The sequence below is a fragment of the Lepidochelys kempii genome, chromosome 1 (assembly GCF_965140285.1).
Source record: "Lepidochelys kempii isolate rLepKem1 chromosome 1, rLepKem1.hap1, whole genome shotgun sequence".
Classification (NCBI taxonomy): domain Eukaryota; kingdom Metazoa; phylum Chordata; order Testudines; family Cheloniidae; genus Lepidochelys; species Lepidochelys kempii.
This window is the reverse complement of record NC_136380.1, coordinates 316,778,239-316,796,291: the sequence shown is the minus strand read 5'-3', so window position 1 is coordinate 316,796,291 and position 18,053 is coordinate 316,778,239. Positions and strand designations below refer to the sequence as shown.

At 47.0% G+C, this 18,053-nt stretch overlaps 1 long non-coding RNA gene across 1 annotated transcript; it reads left to right on the top strand.

The window, feature by feature from the left end:
• The first annotated feature begins 2,916 nt into the window (after nucleotides 1-2,916).
• On the top strand, nucleotides 2,917-7,804 carry LOC144930225 (uncharacterized). The gene is made up of 3 exons (XR_013635378.1): nucleotides 2,917-3,139; nucleotides 5,534-6,521; nucleotides 7,185-7,804. It is a non-coding gene; the product is annotated as an uncharacterized LOC144930225 (long non-coding RNA).
• Nucleotides 7,805-18,053: the final 10,249 nt, after the last annotated feature.

Genomic DNA, 18,053 nt, shown 5'->3' with positions numbered 1-18,053 from the left:
ATGATCACCGTTGTGGGGACACCGGGAAGGGGAGGGCTGTATCCATGCTGCTCCTTTGATGAAGCCGCCCAAACACCGTTTAGAAACCTGCTTATTTATAGCGCAGTGTTCACCGGCATAACACATCCTGCTCCCTTGCCTATTCTAGCTTCATTTGTGCCCGCCCTCTTTCTGCTGTGATTTCTTACTCCTCTCTCTCCCGGGCTGGCTGAGCTGCACCGCGCTTGGCGGTGGAGTTTGCTCCCCAGAGCCTGGGTCCGAGCCCTTCAGCCTGCGCCCCTGGGTCTCGGCTGCAGGGGGTCTTTGTATGGCCGCATCTGTTGTATGAAAGCCCACGTGCGTTAGGGGGAGCTCATGGGATTCCCTGATACACACTGGGAGACTTCGGTATGTTAGACCCGAGCCTGCCCTTGAACGGCGACGAGCCCCTTCCTAGCTAGGCGTCGGTTAAAAATTGCAAGAAGCGCATGTGCTCCCCCCTCCCCGGTTCGCAGGGCTGGAAATCCGCACAGACGCTGCAATGTCACACGCTGGATCCCGTGCGTGTGTCTCAGGCACCTCTTGACGTCTGGCGCGGGCTGAGCTTGAAAGGCAGCTCCTTTCCCATCAGAGTCCACAGAGGGCGCTGAGGCAACGAGAAATCATCCCCGGGAAAGCCGCATGGCGTCCTCAGGCGGGGTAGGCGCTCCGAGATGCTGCCAAGTCTCACTCAGCTGGGAGGCAAATCTAGATGAATTTTAAGGCAGTTTTTAGAAACACCTCTCTCCTGAAGAAGGAATTTACAGCTTGATTCAGTGAGAACTAACTTCACTGAGTTTCTGCCATTTCCACCGAAACTGGAACAGCTTGAGCTAGGCCCTGCCTACAGGCTCAGGTTGGTTTAGGGCTTGTTGGCCAGTTCTGTCTAGAGACCAGTCCTTATTGCATTTGGTGGGTAGAGACAGTTGGATAGCAGTTTTAGGGACTACTTAAACTCTGCTTTCCAGTTACTGGTAACTGGGCCAGAGTTGCAGCAGCTATAGTCTAAGGGCTTGTCTTCACTGACATCACTGCAACAGTTCGTTGGAGTTAGTACAATTGAGTTACTGCACTTCAAAACAACACTGGAATTACGCACACAGTGATTTGATTAGCAGCACAGAGTGATTGGATTAGCAGAATTATTGGATTAGTTGATGAGCAGTTTTAACCCAAGCTGCTGCTTCCCCTCAGCATTACTAGGGCCTTGTCCATACTAAAAAGTTAGGTTGACCCAGCTCCATCATTCAGGGGTGTGAAAAATCCACCCAGATCGGCATCGGACCTAAGCCCTGTTGTAGATAGCATGTACAAAAAATTCTTCTGTTGAGCTAGCTACCCCTTTTTAGGGAGGTGGAGTAACTACGCAGTCGGTGTAGGTTGTGTCACACTGAAGTACTACAATGCAGTGCTATAGTTGTGCCACTGTAGCGTTTCAAGTGTAGACAAGCCCTAGCTCAAGCATCAGCATCACTCAAATTTCAAAGCCCCCAGTTCCCCACCCTCGACAGGAAAATTCACACCCCTGAACGATGCAGTTAAACCGACTTAATCCCTAGTGTAGACAGTACTAGGTAAATGGGAGAATTCTCCCGTTGACCTAACTACTGTCTCTTGGAGAGGTGGATTACCTATGCCGAAGTGAGGGCTACTCCTGTCGGCGTAGGTAGTGTCTTCACTGAAACTGCTTGTGATTCATGAACCTGGGGAAGATAAGTGTCTGAATGCCTAAATTGAGTGTGGGGCCTGAAACAAAACGAAACAAAACGATGAGGGGGGGAAGATTGCCCTCCCTTATGACTTTTAGCCTAGTGGCTAGGAGGCTCAACTGGGATATGGGAATCCCCGGTTCAAGTCCTCCCTACTACTACTGAAGAAGTACAGAGAAGAGAAACAAAAATGATTAGGAGTCTGGAAAAGCTTCCATATGAGGAGAGATTAAAAAGACAGGGACTGTTCATTTTAGGAAAGAGATGATTAAGGGGGGATATGTTAGAGGCACAGTTGCCAACTTTCATATGCTAAATAAGCACCCCGACTTTCACAATAAGCCAAAAACTAAGCTAATCCCATTTCAAAACAAGCCAATCCCTAAGAACCTCAACACTCTATGTAACTAGATCCCCTCGGCATGCAGTCTGAAACTGTGGTTGGCCCACTGTGCATCCCTGACTCTCTTCCCCGCTTGCCCGTGCTTGCCACTTTCCCCTGCTTCCCCTCCCCCTGCCACTGCTTTCCAGGAGCCAATCAAAAAAAATGAAGCAACAAGCTACAAGGCAAAAACTACCCAACAAGCAAGTCACAAGCCAGTTAAGCCAAAAAAATGCCCAATTTCTGTGTTTTTTCCTGCAGGTTTGGCATGTCTGGTTAGAGGTCTATATAATCATGAATGGTGTGGAGAAAGTGTATAAGGAACTGTTACGTATCCCTTCAAGTAACACAAGAACTGAGGGTCACCCAATGAAATTAATAGCAGCAGGTTTAAAACAGACATAAGGAAGCACTTCTTCACACAATGCGCAGTCAACCTGTGGAACTCATTGCCTGGGATGTTGTGAAGACCACAGGTGCCAACTTTCCAAAGTGCCAGGGGGTGCTTGACGCCTGGCTCTGCCCCCGGCCCTGCCCCCACCCCCACTCCACCCCTTTACCCAAGACCTCACTCCCCCCAACTTCTTCACGCCTGGTTTCACCCCTTTCCCCGAGCATGCCGCATCCTCTCTCCTCCCTCTCCCTCCCAGCCTCCTGCACGCTGCAAAACAGCAAATTGTGATGGGCGGGATGTGCAGGGAAGGAGGGGGAGGCGCTGTTGGCCGTTGCGAGCCATTGGAGAGATCGGGGGGGAGGTGGTACGGGGGAGGGGTGGCTTAGAGCCACAGCCCGGCCACAATAAGACCCGGGTGGGCAGTTGTGGGGAATCACGGTGGACCCTCCACCTGCCTGCAGTGCGGGGGGGTGGGATTGAGAACAGCCCTCATCCATGTCCCCAACCTGCAGGCTCCTTGCCTGGCCAAGGGCACGTGGAGGGTCTGCGATGCCGCGCGGGCTCCTCACAGCTCCTCGTGCGGATCTCCCCAATGAGGCTCTGGCGGGGGGTGCCTCGGAGCCTCAGCCCCGCCAGGTAAGTAGAGCCCTGCAAATCCACGGATATCTGCAGACAGTGGATGCGGATATCTGCAGTCTGATGCGAATACACATTTCTGTATCTGCGCAGGATTCTATAATCCTTCCATATTGTTTGAGCTGCTCCTTTTCGTCTGCCTCAGAAAGTTCATTTCCATAGCCCTGAACAATTGCAACTGTAGGAAACCTATATAAACTATTTTTGCCTTATTTGAATGTTGTTTTTCAACTGTAAATTGGAAGCAATTCAATGGTATTATGCTAATCTGTTCTTTGGTGTACAAATAATTTTTTGTACACAAGGGTCCCTGACAAGCGTCAGTTGTGGTATACAGTAATATAGGAATACCGTGCAAGGTTCTGCCTGCTGCCTAGGAACAATAACTGACTCAAACTTTGTTCTTAGTTATTACAGGGTATCTAGGTTCAATTTGCTGTGCTACAGCATCAGGTACGTCTAATAAAATTGTATTGGCCTAACTATAGTGCTCCAGTGTAGGTAGGGTAGTTGGTGTAGAGAGTTCCTGTGTGAGATAGCCAATAGGTGGATGTTATATAGCCTGACTACAAGAAATGGTGGGGAAAATGGGCTTCCAGTGTGAAAAGCTCCAGCTGAAGTTGATGAGAGCTAGGAGTGTTCAGTACCTCTGAAAAAATAGGACCCAATTTCTCCAGAGATGTAGGGCCTGTGCTCTAACTTGTACGCCAACAAGTGGTTATGGGACTGTGCATGAGGCAATGCAGGCTATACTTGTTTACAGGTGCTAGAGAGTGAGCTTCCCCCCAATGTCCCTTAGAAGCGTTATGCCTGCTCCTAATCTTTGCAATTGTAATTTCTCCAGCACTTTACCTGGCCCTGCCCTTGCTGTCAACTCTGTGTAGTTCAGGCTGCTAGACTGTACATAACTCCTGTGTGTTTTTTAGAAAAGACAAGCAAGTGCATAAAAACGAGTGCATACATAGCAAATAAGAATGTAACAGGAAAAAATACGGAAACGCTTGTTATGCCTCTTTTTTGAGCTCACTCCCAAAAAAGGTTGTCTTTGAATTTCCACAGTGTTATTGCTATAGCTGACCAGTACAAATTACTTTGTTCTTTATGGTTACCCCCACCCTATATAATAATTTAAGCTGAAAAGGAAAATACAATTTATATTTTGTCTTCAAATGAAATCTTCATCACAAATCCCATAATAGCTGTCAATCGACTCCAACAGCAGTAGGGCAGCCAAAATGTGTTCTGGGTTACAAACCTTTTTGGCAGTTGCATTGTGTATTTAGATGGACTGATGGCGCAGTCATAACCTCTGATAATTCTTCCAGTGTCTACCTTCTCTTGACCGTCATTGCTTCCATCTTATTTAGACTGAACTTCAGTCATTTAATTGTTGCCTAGGTCCATATCCTCATCATGCACATGGCAAAATAAAATAAAACCCACCACCTTTCAGGTGAAAAGGATATATGGAGCTGAGTATCATTAGCAGTAGACTGATGTCAGCAAGGTAGTGATGCCTCACAATCTCTCCGTGTGACCTCAGATACACATTTAGCAAGAAAAGTGTCAATGAAATCTTGCAGAATCGTGCATGATAGGTGAACAACCTCTCAAACCTGCCATTTGAGATTTCTCAGAAAGGAAAAACATGGTCTTATGGGAGAATAACACTTTCCATCTCTGTCTGTGAGATCTGGCAGGTCACCAATACTTTGTAGTTGATGATGTCAAGGTCTTCCTATAGAATTCACTGAAAGTCACTGAGAATACTTTTATAGGAATCTGGGAAGGAAGATGACATCAGAATTGCCATAGTACAGTCTTCCCAATAATCGTCTCTAAAAATGATAAGTTTGAGGAAGCTCAGTGATTGCCAAAGAAATAACTTTTTCACCTGAATGACCTTGTCAGTTACTGATCAAGAAGCCATCACTTGGCTTTAACAACCGTGACCTTTTGGGAGGTTATTAAGAAGGTTGTAGTAGGGCAGCTCCAGATTCTTTTGGTTTCCTATCAGTCTACTTTTAGGCCTGGACATAGTACAGACACTGCATTAGCTACCTTGGTAAGTTATCTTTTGGCAATGGACAAAAGTCAGAGGTCCATGTCCCTTTGATTAATCTTATACTCTGATAATTAATCTGATACTGTTGACTGATCTGCCTGCAAGATCTGGCAGACGTGGATGGGACTGTTCTTCAGTAATGTCATTATTTCCTTTCTGAGAAGTGAGTCTAAAGGGCCTGCTCAATTTTTTTAAGTGTTATTGGAATCACGTCTGTCCAGATGGACACATTAACTCCATTCATAACGGTGCTTAAACCTCCACATAGTTTTTTCCCAACTATGAGAGAGTCTTGCTGGTTCTAACCCTTCTTTCCTCTGTTCATCCAGAGCCTCTCTGAATGAAACAGCTGAAACTACTAGTGAAGAAGGCACCTCTTCCACAACATGAGTCTCAGCCCTGGTCTACACTACGAGTTTAGGTCGAATTTAGCAATGTTAGATTGATTTAACCCTGCACCCGTCCACACAACGAAGTCATTTTTGTCGACTTAATGGGCTCTTAAAATTTATTTCTGTACTTCTTCCTGATGAGGGGATTAGCACTGAAATCGACATTGCCGGGTTGAATTTGGGTTAGTGTGGACGCATTTCGACAGTATTGGCCTCCGGGAGCAATCACACAGTGCTCCATTGTGACCTCTCTAGACAGCACTCTCAACATGGATACACTAGCCAGGTACACAGGAAAAGCCCTGCAAACTTTTGAATTTCATTTCCTGTTTGGCCACCGTGGCATGACCACGCAGAGCTCATCAGCAGAGATGACCATGGAGTCCCAGAATCGCAAAAGAGCTCCAGCATGGACTGAACGGGAGGTACTGGATCTGATCGCTGTATGGGGAGATGAATCCGTGCTATCAGAACTCCATTCCAAAAGACGAAATGCCAAAATATTTGAAAAAAATCTCCAAGGGCATGAAGGACAGAGGCTATCACAGGGTCCCCCAGCAGTGCCACGTGAAACTTAAGGAGCTCAGGCAAGCCTACCAAAAAACCCAAGAGGCAAACGCCCACTCGGGGTCAGAGCCCCAGACATGCCACTTCTATGATGAGCTGCATGTAGTTCTAGGGGGTGCCCCTACAACTACCCCACACCTGTACGTGGACTCCTGCAAGGGAGTCTCACGCAACAGGGATGAGGATTTGCTGGATGAGAAAGATGATGAGGAGGAGGAGGTTGAAGATAGCGCACACCAGGCAAGCGGAGAAACCGTTCTTCTCGACAGCCAGGAACTGTTTATCACCCTGGAGCCAATACCCTCCCAACCATCTCAACCCAGGCTCCCGCACCTTGAAGGCAGAGAAGGCGTCTCTGGTGAGTGTACGTTTGTAAATATAATACACAGTTTAAAAGCAAGCGTGTTTAATGATTAATTTGCCCTGAAGACTTGGAATGCATTCATGGCCAGTGCAGTTATTGGAAAAGTCTGTTAACATGTCTGGGGATGGGGCAGAATTCCTCCAGGGACATCTCAATGAAGCTGTCCTGGGGGTACTCCCAAAGCCTTTGCAAAAGGTTTCTGGGGAGGGCAGCCTTATTGCATCCTCCATGGTAGGACACTACCACAGCAGGCCAGTAGCACATAGTCTGGAATCATTGCATAAGAAAGCATGGCAGCGTGTGGTCCCGGTGTTTGCTGGCATTCAAGCAACATCTGTTCTTTATCTCTCTTTGGTATCCTCAGAAGAGTGGTATCATTCATGGTCACCTGGTTGAAATAGGGGAATTTTATTAAGGGGACATCAGAGGTGGCCGTTCCTGCTGGGCTGTTTGCCTGTGGCTGAAAAGAAATCATCCCCACTGTTAGCCACGCGGTGGGGGGAGAGGTGAAGCGATCATCCCAGAGAATTGGATGTGTGTGGGGCGGGGGGGGTGAGTTGGGTTTGTGTTGCACGTTAACCCGAAAACATCAGCCCCTCCTTTTAAATGGCCAGTGTGTCTTTTTCAATTTTAATCTCCCTTTTTTTCCTCCCGCAGCTGCAAATGTTTCAACCCTGTGACTAGCATCTCTGTCCCAAAGACTAGCGCAGATAAGAAGGCGAAATAAATGCACTTAAATGAAATGTTCTCTGAGCTCATGCAGTCCACCCAAACTGAAAGAGCCCAGCAGAATGCGTGGAGGCAGACAATGGCAGACTCCAGGAAAGCACAAAATGAATGCAAGGACAGGAGGGACGCGCAAGAGGATAGATGGCTGAAGAAACAGTCGAGGTGGTGGGATCAAGAGAAAAGGTGGCGGCAGCATGATGAAAGGAGGCAGGATGCAATGCTGAGGCTACTGGAGGATCAAACTGATATGTTTCGGTGTATGGTTGAGGTGTAGGAAAGGCACAGACCGCCACTGCAGCCCCTGTGTAACCAACTGCCCTCCTCCCCAAGTTCCATAGCCTCCTCACCCATACGCCCAAGAATGTGGGAGCGGGGGCCTTTGGGCACCCAACCATGCCACCCCAGAGGGCTGCCCAATCAACAGAAAACTGGCATTCAGTAAGTTTTGAAGTGCAGTGTGGCCTTGTCCTTCCCTCCTCCCATCCTCCTGCACCCCTCTCGGGCTACCTTGGCAGTTATCCCCCTATTTGTGTGACAAATTAATAAAGAATGCATGAATTTGAAACAACAATGACTTTATTGCCTCTGCAAGCGCTGATTGAAGGGGGGACAGGAGGGTGGCTGGCTTACAGGGAAGTAGAGTGAACCAAGGGGGTGGGTTTTCATCAAGGAGAAACAAACAGAACTCTCACACCGTAGCCTGGTCAGCCATGAAACTGGTTTTCAAAGCTTCTCTGATGCGCAGGGCGCTCTGCTGTGCTCTTCTAACCGCCCTGGTGTCTGGCTGCGCATAATCAGCGGCCAGGTGATTTGCCTCAACTTCCCACCCTGCCATAAATGTCTTCCCCTTACTCTCACAGATATTGTGGAGCACACAGCAAGCAGTAATAACAATGGGAATATTGGTTTCGCTGAGGTCTAACTGAGTCAGTAAACTGCACCAGCAGGCTTTTAAACGTCCAAATGCACATTCTACCACCATTCTCCACTTGCTCAGCCTATAGTTGAACAGCTCCTGACTACTGTCCAGGGTGCCTGTGTATGGCTTCATGAGCCATAGCATTAAGGGGTAGGCTGGGTCCCCAAGGATAACTATAGGCATTTCAACATCCCCAACGGTTATTTTCTGGTTTGGAAAGTGAATCCCTTGCTGCAGCTGTTCATACATACCAGAGTTCCTGAAGATGTGAGCGTCATGTACCTTTCCCAGCCATCCCACGCTGATGTTGGTGAAAGGTCCCTTGTGATTCACCAGTGCTTGCAGCACCATTGAAAAGTACTCCTTTCGGTTTATGTACTGGTTGGCAAGGTGATCCGGTCCCAAGATAGGGATATGCGTTCCATCTATGGCCCCATCACAGTTAGGGAATCCCACTGCAGCAAAGCCATCCACTATGACCTGCACATTTCCCAGAGTCAGTACTCTTGATAGCAGCAGCTCAGCAGCTGGATCACAGCAGCCCCCACAGTAGATTTGCCCACTCCAAATTGATTCCTGACTGACCAGTAGCTGTCTGGCGTTGCAAGCTTCCAGAGGGCTATCACCACTCACTTGTCAACTGTGAGGGCTGCTCTCATCTTGGTATTCTTGAGCTTCAGGGCAGGAGAAAGCAAGTCACAAAGTTCCATGAAAGTGCCCTTATGCATGCGAAAGTTTCGGAGCCACTGGGAATTATCCCAGACCTGCAACACTATGCGGTCCTACCAGTCTGTGCTTGTTTCCTGGCCCCAGAATTGGCATTCCACAGCATGAGCCTGCCCCATTGCCCCCAGGATGGCCAAATTGCTGGGGCCTGTGCTTTGAGAGAAGTCTGTGTCCATGTCTTCATCACTCTCATCACTGCACTGCCATTGCCTGCTTTTGCAGGTTCTGGTTCTGCATATACTGCATGATAATGTGTGAGGTGTTTACAATGCTCATAACTGTCGCAGTGATCTGAGTGGGCTCCATGCTTGCCGTGGTATGGCATCTGCAAGAGAGCAGAGTTGCAGGGGAAGCGGTGGTTGAATGACCAGTTTTGCAGACCTACTGCACCGTCTGCTGCCAGGACACAACAGCTGAGCAGGCTGCATTCTTGCCGGGGTATGGCGAGACAAGAGCAGCTGAGCAGAGTTGCAGCGGAAGTAGCCCTGCGAGACCACCAGGACAGCAGAGTGGCAGTGGAAGCAGTGGATAACAACTGTCATATAGAGGACCTGCAAGGTGGATTCATAGCATCAGGAGAGCAGAGTGGCAGCAGAAGCGGTTGTTCGATGATGATGGTTTGCAGTCCTACTGCATCATCTGCTGAAAGCAGTATGGTGCCTGCATGGAAAAAAGGTGTGAAATGATTGTCTGCCGTTGCTTTCACGGAGGGAGGGGCGACTGACGACATGTACCCAAAACCACCTGCGACAATATTTTTGCCCCATCAGGCACTGGGAGCTTAACCCAAAATTCCAATGGGCGGCGGAGACTGCGGGAACTGTGGGATAGCTACCCACAGTGCAACGCTCTGAAAGTCGACGCTAGCCTCGGTACTGTGGATGCACTCCGCCGACTTAATGTGCTTAGTGGGGACACACACAATCGACTGTATAAAATCGCTTTCTAAAAAATCAACTTCTATAAATTCGACTTCTATAAATTTCGTAGTGTAGACATACCCTCAGTCTCTTCTTTGAGTCACATTTCACATTGATTCATAGATTCATAGATACTAAGGTCAGAAGGGACCATTATGATCATCTAGTCTGACCTCCTGCACAACGCAGGCCACAGAATTTCACCCACCCACTCCTGTGAAAAACCTCTCACCTATGTCTGAGCTATTGAAGTCCTCAAATCGTGGTTTAAAGACTTCAAGGAGCAGAGAATCCTCCAGCAAGTGACCCGTGCCCCATGCTATAGAGGAACACTATTTTCTTGGTGCATATTTAACCAGGTGGAATATTCCTGCTTGGAAAACAAAACAAAGCAAAACCAAACTTATGATGGTTATATTTATATATTATTGACAGTATATCCACCTTTGTACATACATGCGTGTTCTTGGATTCACCACATGCAAATAGAAATCTGACTAAATGTTTAATTTGCTTTATTTGATATTCTAACTGCTGCTTTTACGATGTTGTTATGTACACAATATTCAGAGAAATGTTAATGTCAGTAATCTAATTAGCTGTTTGAGACAAGGGCTTCATGAATACAATCATAATTTGAATGCTATAGAAGCAACTCTCCTTTGAGACTGACAATAATTAGTAGTCTGCCTAATCAGCAAATAAAGTTTTCAGAATTATATGACCTGATTGCAAAAGATGTATGTTTTAGCAGAAGCTGGATCTTTGGGAGATATCTTAGTACACCAATCAATGATTCTACAAAACAAGCTGATATATACAAATGTCATCATTTACAGTGTGGGTAGTGGGGAGCACAAATACACTTTTACATGGAGTGTTTACTATCCAGATGAATCTATCAGTCTACATTCTCTGTTCAGGCAGAGTTATGTTCAGTGCATGACCAGAGAGGTGTGGGCAGAGGAGACAGTAACCCCAGTACATTATCTTCATCACACCTAGCCTCTGCCCCCTCAAGAATTAAATCCTAGGGAGTAGCATGTGAAGTCAAGAATCAGACTTTTCAGATGATATTCTTTATGGTCACACAATTGTTATTAATTGTCACTTGCATAGTGACAGACGATGAAAGTAATTGTAAATAAGGAATCATTATCCTGTGAGGGTGTTTCTAGCAGGGTTCCATGGGTTCTGTTCTTGGTCCAGTGCTATTCAATACCTTCACTAATGATATGGAAGACAATATAGCATCCTTTTTTGCTAGTAAAATTTGTAGGTGACACAAATATCAGTGGAGTGGTAAATAATGATGGGATTTGGGTGAGTTATATGGACCAACAGGATCTCTTGATAAGGTGGTCGTATTTGAACAACATACATTTTAACACTACCAAATGCAAAATCATATATCTAAGAACAAAGAACGTAGATTAGTCTTAAAATATGGAAGTTAGTGTCCTGAAATGCAGTGACAATGCAAAGAACTTGGGGGTCATGGTATATAATCAACTGAACATAAGCTCCCAAAGTGATGATATAGCTAAGAGGGAGAACATGATCCTTGGATGTACAAGCAGGGGGATATCAAGCAGGAGTAGGGAAGTGGTATTACCTCTGTATACAGCAGGGGTCGGCAACCTTTGGAATGCAGCCCTCCAGGGAAAGCCCTGGTGGGCCAAGCCAGTTTGTTTACCTGCCGCGTCCGCAGGTTCAGCTGATCGCAGCTCACACTGGCCGCAGTTCACCGCTCCAAGCCAATGGGGGCTGCGGGAAGCGGTGCAGGCCGAGGGTTGTGCTGGCTGCCCTTCCCGCAGCCCCCAATGGCCTGGAGTGGCGAACCGTGGCCAGTGGGAGCTGCGATCGGCCAAACCTCTGGACGCAGCAGGTAAACAAACCGGCCCAGCTGGCCAGGGGCTTTCCCTGGTGGGCTGCGTGTGAGAGGTTGCCAACCTCTGGTGTACAGCATTAGTGAGACCATTGCTGGAATAATGTGTTCAAAACGGATGTTGAAAAATTGGAAAATATTCAAAAAAGAGATACAAGAATGATTCAGGGTTTGGAAATCATACCTTATGGTGACAGTCTTAAGATCAGTCTATTTAGTTTATCCAAGAGAAGGTTAAGGGGTGACTTAACTGATATCTATAAATATCTGTATGGGGAAGTTTTCTGATATTAGGCAGCACTTTAATTTAGCAGAACAAAGTGCATCAAGATTCACTGGTTGGAAGCTGAACCCAGACAAATTCACACTAGAAATAAGGCACTTTTTTTTTTAAATGGTGAGAGTAATTAACCATTGGAACAATTTACCTAGGGATGGGTGGATTCTCTATCATTTGAAGTCTTAAATCAAGAGCGGATGTCTTTCTAAAAGATACGCTCAAAGATACAGCTCAAACAGAAGTTATGGGTGTGATGCAGAAATGTAATGGGTGAGGTTCGATGGCATATCATATGTAGGAGGTCAGGTTGGATGAACATAATGGTCCCTTTTGGTATTAATGTCTATGAGCATGTCCATTTATAAAACTGATCAAGTCCTATGGCCTAATTCTCCACTGTTTTACATCTGTGTTAGTGTAATACCAGTGCTGGAATAATGTGTGCAGTATTTGTCACCCAATCCAAAAAGATTATTGCAGAACTATAGGGGGCTCAGAAAAGGGTGTTGAGAATGATTAGGGACATGGAAAAATCTCTCATATAAAAAGAGATTGCTTTATCTTAAAAAGAAGAAGACTAAGAGGGGAAATGGTACCATTGCGGAGAGTGGACCAGATGATATGTCTGGAGGGAGAAAGCAGAAGGAGACTCCGCTGGTTGGAAGGCATGAGATGCGCTGTCCTGAGATGGGGGGTTCCACGACCACCACTCCCAAGAGAAGGAGGCGGGTGGTGGTGGTCGGGGACTCTCTACTCCGGGGGACTGAGTCATCTATCTGCCCCCCTGACCGGGAAAACCGAGAAGTCTGCTGCTTGCCGGGGGCTAAAATTCGCGATGTGACGGAGAGACTGCCGAGACTCATCAAGCCCTCGGATCGCTACCCCTTCCTGCTTCTCCACGTGGGCACCAATGATACTGCCAAGAATGAGCTTGAGCGGATCACTGCGGACTACGTGGCTCTGGGAAGAAGGATAAAAGAGTTTGAGGCGCAAGTGGTGTTCTCGTCCATCCTCCCTGTGGAAGGAAAAGGCCTGGGTAGGAACCGTCGAATAGTGGAAGTCAACGAATGGCTACGCAGGTGGTGTCGGAGAGAAGGCTTTGGATTCTTTGACCATGGGATGGTGTTCCATGAAGGAGGAGTGCTGGGCAGAGACGGGCTCCACCTTACGAAGAGAGGGAAGAGCATCTTTGCGAGCAGGCTGGCTAACCTAGTGAGGAGGGCTTTAAACTAGGTTCACCGGGGGAAGGAGACCAAAGCCCTGAGGTAAGTGGGAAAGCAGGATACCGGGAGGAAGCACAGGGAGGAATGTCTGTGAGGGGAGGGCTCCTGCCTCATACTGAGAATGAGGGGCAATCAGCAGGTTATCTCAAGTGCTTATATAGGAATGCACAAAGCCTTGGAAACAAGCAGGGAGAACTGGAGGTCCTGGTGATGTCAAGGAATTATGATGTAATTGGAATAACAGAGACTTGGTGGGATAACTCACATGACTGGAGTACTGTCATGGATGGTTATAAACTGTTCAGGAAGGACAGGCAGGGCAGAAAAGGTGGGGGAGTAGCACTGTATGTAAGGGAGCAGTATGACTGCTCAGAGCTCCGGTACGAAACTGCAGAAAAACCTGAGTGTCTCTGGATTAAGTTTAGAAGTGTGAGCAACAGGAGTGATGTAGTGGTGGGAGTCTGCTATAGACCACCGGACCAGGGGGATGAGGTGGATGAGGCTTTCTTCCGGCAGCTCGCGGAAGCTACTAGATCGCATGCCCTGGTTCTCATGGGTGACTTTAATTTTCCTGATATCTGCTGGGAGAGCAATACAGCGGTACATAGACAATCCAGGAAGTTTTTGGAAAGCATAGGGGACAATTTCCTGGTGCAAGTGCTAGAGGAGCCAACTAGGGGGGGAGCTTTTCTTGACCTGCTGCTCACAAACCAGGAAGAATTAGTAGGGGAAGCAAAAGTGGATGGGAATCTGGGAGGCAGTGACCATGAGTTGATTGAGTTCAGGATCCTGACACAGGGAAGAAAGGTAAGCAGCAGGATACGGACCCTGGACTTCAGGAAAGCAGACTTCAACTCCCTCAGGGAACGGATGGGTAGGATCCCCTGGGGGACTAACATGAAGGGGAAAGGAGTCCAGGAGAGCTGGCTGTATTTCAAGGAATCCCTGTTGAGGTTACAGGGACAAACCATCCCGATGTGTCGAAAGAATAGTAAATATGGCAGGTGACCAGCTTGGCTTAACGGTGAAATCCTAGCGGATCTTAAGCATAAAAAAGAAGCTTACAAGAAGTGGAAGGTTGGACATATGACCAGGGAAGAGTATAAAAATATTGCTCGGGCATGTAGGAATGAAATTAGGAGGGCCAAATCGCACCTGGAGCTGCAGCTAGCGAGAGATGTTAAGAGTAACAAGAAGGGTTTCTTCAGGTATGTTGGCAACAAGAAGAAAGCCAAGGAAAGTGTGGGCCCCTTATAGAGTGAGGGAGGCAACCCAGTGACAGAGGATGTGGAAAAAGCTAATGTACTCAATGCTTTTTTTGCCTCTGTCTTCACAAACAAGGTCAGCTCCCAGACTGCTGCGCTGGGCATCACAACATGGGTAATAGATGGCCAGCCCTCTGTGGAGAAAGAGGTGGTTAGGGACTATTTAGAAAAGCTGGACATGCACAAGTCCATGGGGCCGGACGAGTTGCATCCGAGAGTGCTAAAGGAACTGGCGGCTGTGATTGCAGAGCCATTGGCCATTATCTTTGAAAACTCGTGGCGAACGGGGGAAGTCCCGGATGACTGGAAAAAGGCTATTGTAGTGCCAATCTTTAAAAAAGGGAAGAAGGAGGATCCTGGGAACTACAGGCCGGTGAGCCTCACTTCAGTCCCTGGAAAAATCATGGAGCAGGTCCTCAAAGAATCAATCCTGAAGCACTTACATGAGAGGAAAGGGATCAGGAACAGTCAGCATGGATTCACCAAGGGAAGGTCATGCCTGACTAATCTAATCGCCTTCTGTGATGAGATTACTGCTTCTGTGGATGAAGGGAAAGCAGTGGATGTATTGTATCTTGACTTTAGCAAAGCTTTTGACACGGTCTCCCACAGTATTCTTGTCAGCAAGTTAAAGAAGTATGGGCTGGATGAATGCACTATAAGGTGGGTAGAAAGTTGGCTAGATTGTCGGGCTCAACGGGTAGTGATCAATGGCTCCATGTCTAGTTGGCAGCCGGTGTCAAGTGGAGTGCCCCAGGGGTCGGTCCTGGGGCCGGTTTTGTTCAATATCTTCATAAATGATCTGGAGGACGGTGTGGATTGCACTCTCAGCAAATATGCGGATGATACTAAACTGGAAGGAGTAGTAGATACGCTGGAGGGCAGGGATAGGATACAGAGGGACCTAGACAAATTGGAGGATTGGGCCAAAAAAAATCTGATGAGGTTCAATAAGGATAAGTGCAGGGTCCTGCACTTAGGACGGAAGAACCCAATGCACAGCTACAGACTAGGGACTGAATGGCTAGGCAGCAGTTCTGCGGAAAAGGACCTAGGGGTGACAGTGGACGAGAAGCTGGATATGAGTCAGCAGTGTGCCCTTGTTGCCAAGAAGGCCAATGGCATTTTGGGATGTATAAGTAGGGGCATAGCGAGCAGATCGAGGGACGTGATCGTCCCCCTCTATTTGACATTGGTGAGGCCTCATCTGGAGTACTGTGTCCAGTTTTGGGCCCCACACTACAAGAAGGATGTGGATAAATTGGAGAGAGTCCAGCGAAGGGCAACAAAAATGATTAGGGGTCTGGAACACATGACTTATGAGGAGAGGCTGAGGGAACTGGGATTGTTTAGTCTGCGGAAGAGAAGAATGAGGGGGGATTTGATAGCTGCTTTCAACTACCTGAGAGGTAGTTCCAGAGAGGATGGTTCTAGACTATTCTCAGTGGTGGAAGAGGACAGGACAAGGAGTAATGGTCTCAAGTTGCAGTGGGGGAGGTTTAGGTTGGATATTAGGAAAAACTTTTTCACTAGGAGGGTGGTGAAACACTGGAATGCGTTGCCTAGGGAGGTGGTGGAATCTCCTTCCTTAGAAGTTTTTAAGGTCAGGCTTGACAAAGCCCTGGCTGGGATGATTTAATTGGGGATGGGTCCTGCTTTTGAGCAGGGGGTTGGACTAGATGACCTCCTGAGGTCCCTTCCAACCCTGATATTCTATGATTCTATGAAATGGGAAAAATATAAATAAAATAATCAATGTTCTAAAGAAGGTAGATCAGGAAATTCTGTTCTTTGTCCCATAACACATGAGCAAGGAGACACTGAGTGAAGTTAAAAGTTGACAGATTTGAAGCTAATAAAGGGATATAATTTTTTCACACATGTAATTAGATTAGAACTTTCTCCCAGCAGGCAGCTGACCTGCCAGGAAATGTCTGTACCTACTGCAGGCAGTTCTGTGGTTCCAGGATGACTCCTGAGTCATCTCAGGACCCGTATGTAAATCTGTGGTGGAGATCATCCTCGAATTGAGGGAGCACCGAGGACGATGAATTAGACCAGTGGTGGAAACCTGCTGCCTTCGGGCCATACGCAGCCCGTCAGGGTAATCTGCTGGCGAGCCGCGAGACAGTTTGTTTACATTTACAATGGAAGCTGCGGGAAGCGGCGCGGGCCACAGGGATGTGCTGGCTGCCACTTCCCGCAGCTCCCATTGGCCAGGAACGGTGAACCACAGCCACTGAGAGCTGTGGGTGGCCGTGCAAATATAAACAAACTGCCTGGTGGTCCCACCAGTGGATTACCCTGATGGGCCACGTGCGGCCCATGGGCCATAGGTTGCCCACCACTGAATAAGACTGTGGAGCTCATTGCCATTGGAAGTCATTGAGGCTAAGAACTTAGCGAGATTCATAAAATATCCAGAGTTGTCACAATTAATGGCAATTTTTGGAAGGTCTATTAAACCTCACTTTTGAGGGTTTAAGCCAATCTCTAACTATTAGAAAACAGATTGAGACCGAATGTGGCTGCAGATTATCCCGTATCTGCCTACTGTGGGGTTCTTATACGTTTCTCTGAAGCATCTACTATTGGCCACTGTCAGAGACAGAATACCTAGATTGACCTCAGGTCTGATCCAGTATGGAAGTTCCTAGGTTCCTGTATTAGCCAGTGTAACTCCCTTGACTTCAGTGGAGTTATACCAAAAGTGGTGTAATGAAGTGGAGACTCAGCCCAGAATCTTTAGTCCAAAGAAACTGTGTCTAACATACGAGGTACGAGGGGTAAAAGACTGTCTTTGCATTCAGAGCTGATCCAAAGATGCTAAAATAAGGCTCAAAATCTGATTCTGTTCCATCTTCATTTTGTACATTTTTCAAATATTAGAACACCGTGAACTGTGAAAGGCAAATTTTACCTGAACTGTGAACTTTATTCCCATATTACTTACATCAGTCCAGTTTATTTATATAACTTATTGATTACCAATAGCCAAAAGTATTTGGATATGTTCTCCATTAAATAATTCAATAAGTTACTAATCATAAGCTGGTTCCAAAAGCCACGCTACAAACCCTCATTACCTCTACTTTCAGCAAAGAACAGAAGGAAATAGGAATTAATAGGCTGTACAAAACAAACAATGAAGGCTGTCACAGAAATCGAGAGAGAGTTCCACAGATGAGGGCCTACCATACAAAGATCTGTGCCCGCTCCAGACTGAACCTTGAGACTGCAATTTAGTCAACCCCACAATATTCCACATTCAGAATACAGCACGAGCTGGTGTAGCTGGTACCTTGGTACTATGTTATTACTTTCCATTTTGGCCTGCATAGGGCTATGTTTCCAAATTTAAAGGCACAGTGGGTCACCTTAAGTAGGATGAGAGCTGTTTTTATCAGGAACTGTTAAAAGGGTGCATTTGTTGTCATGCAGACATGGTGAACTATTTCACAGTTGTAGGTGTGATAGAAAGATACATTTTCAGGACCATGGTTAGGATTTTCCAAGCACTTTTACAGGTAGAGGGGCTCATAATTAGGGTTGGGTGAAACAATCCAAAATGATTGA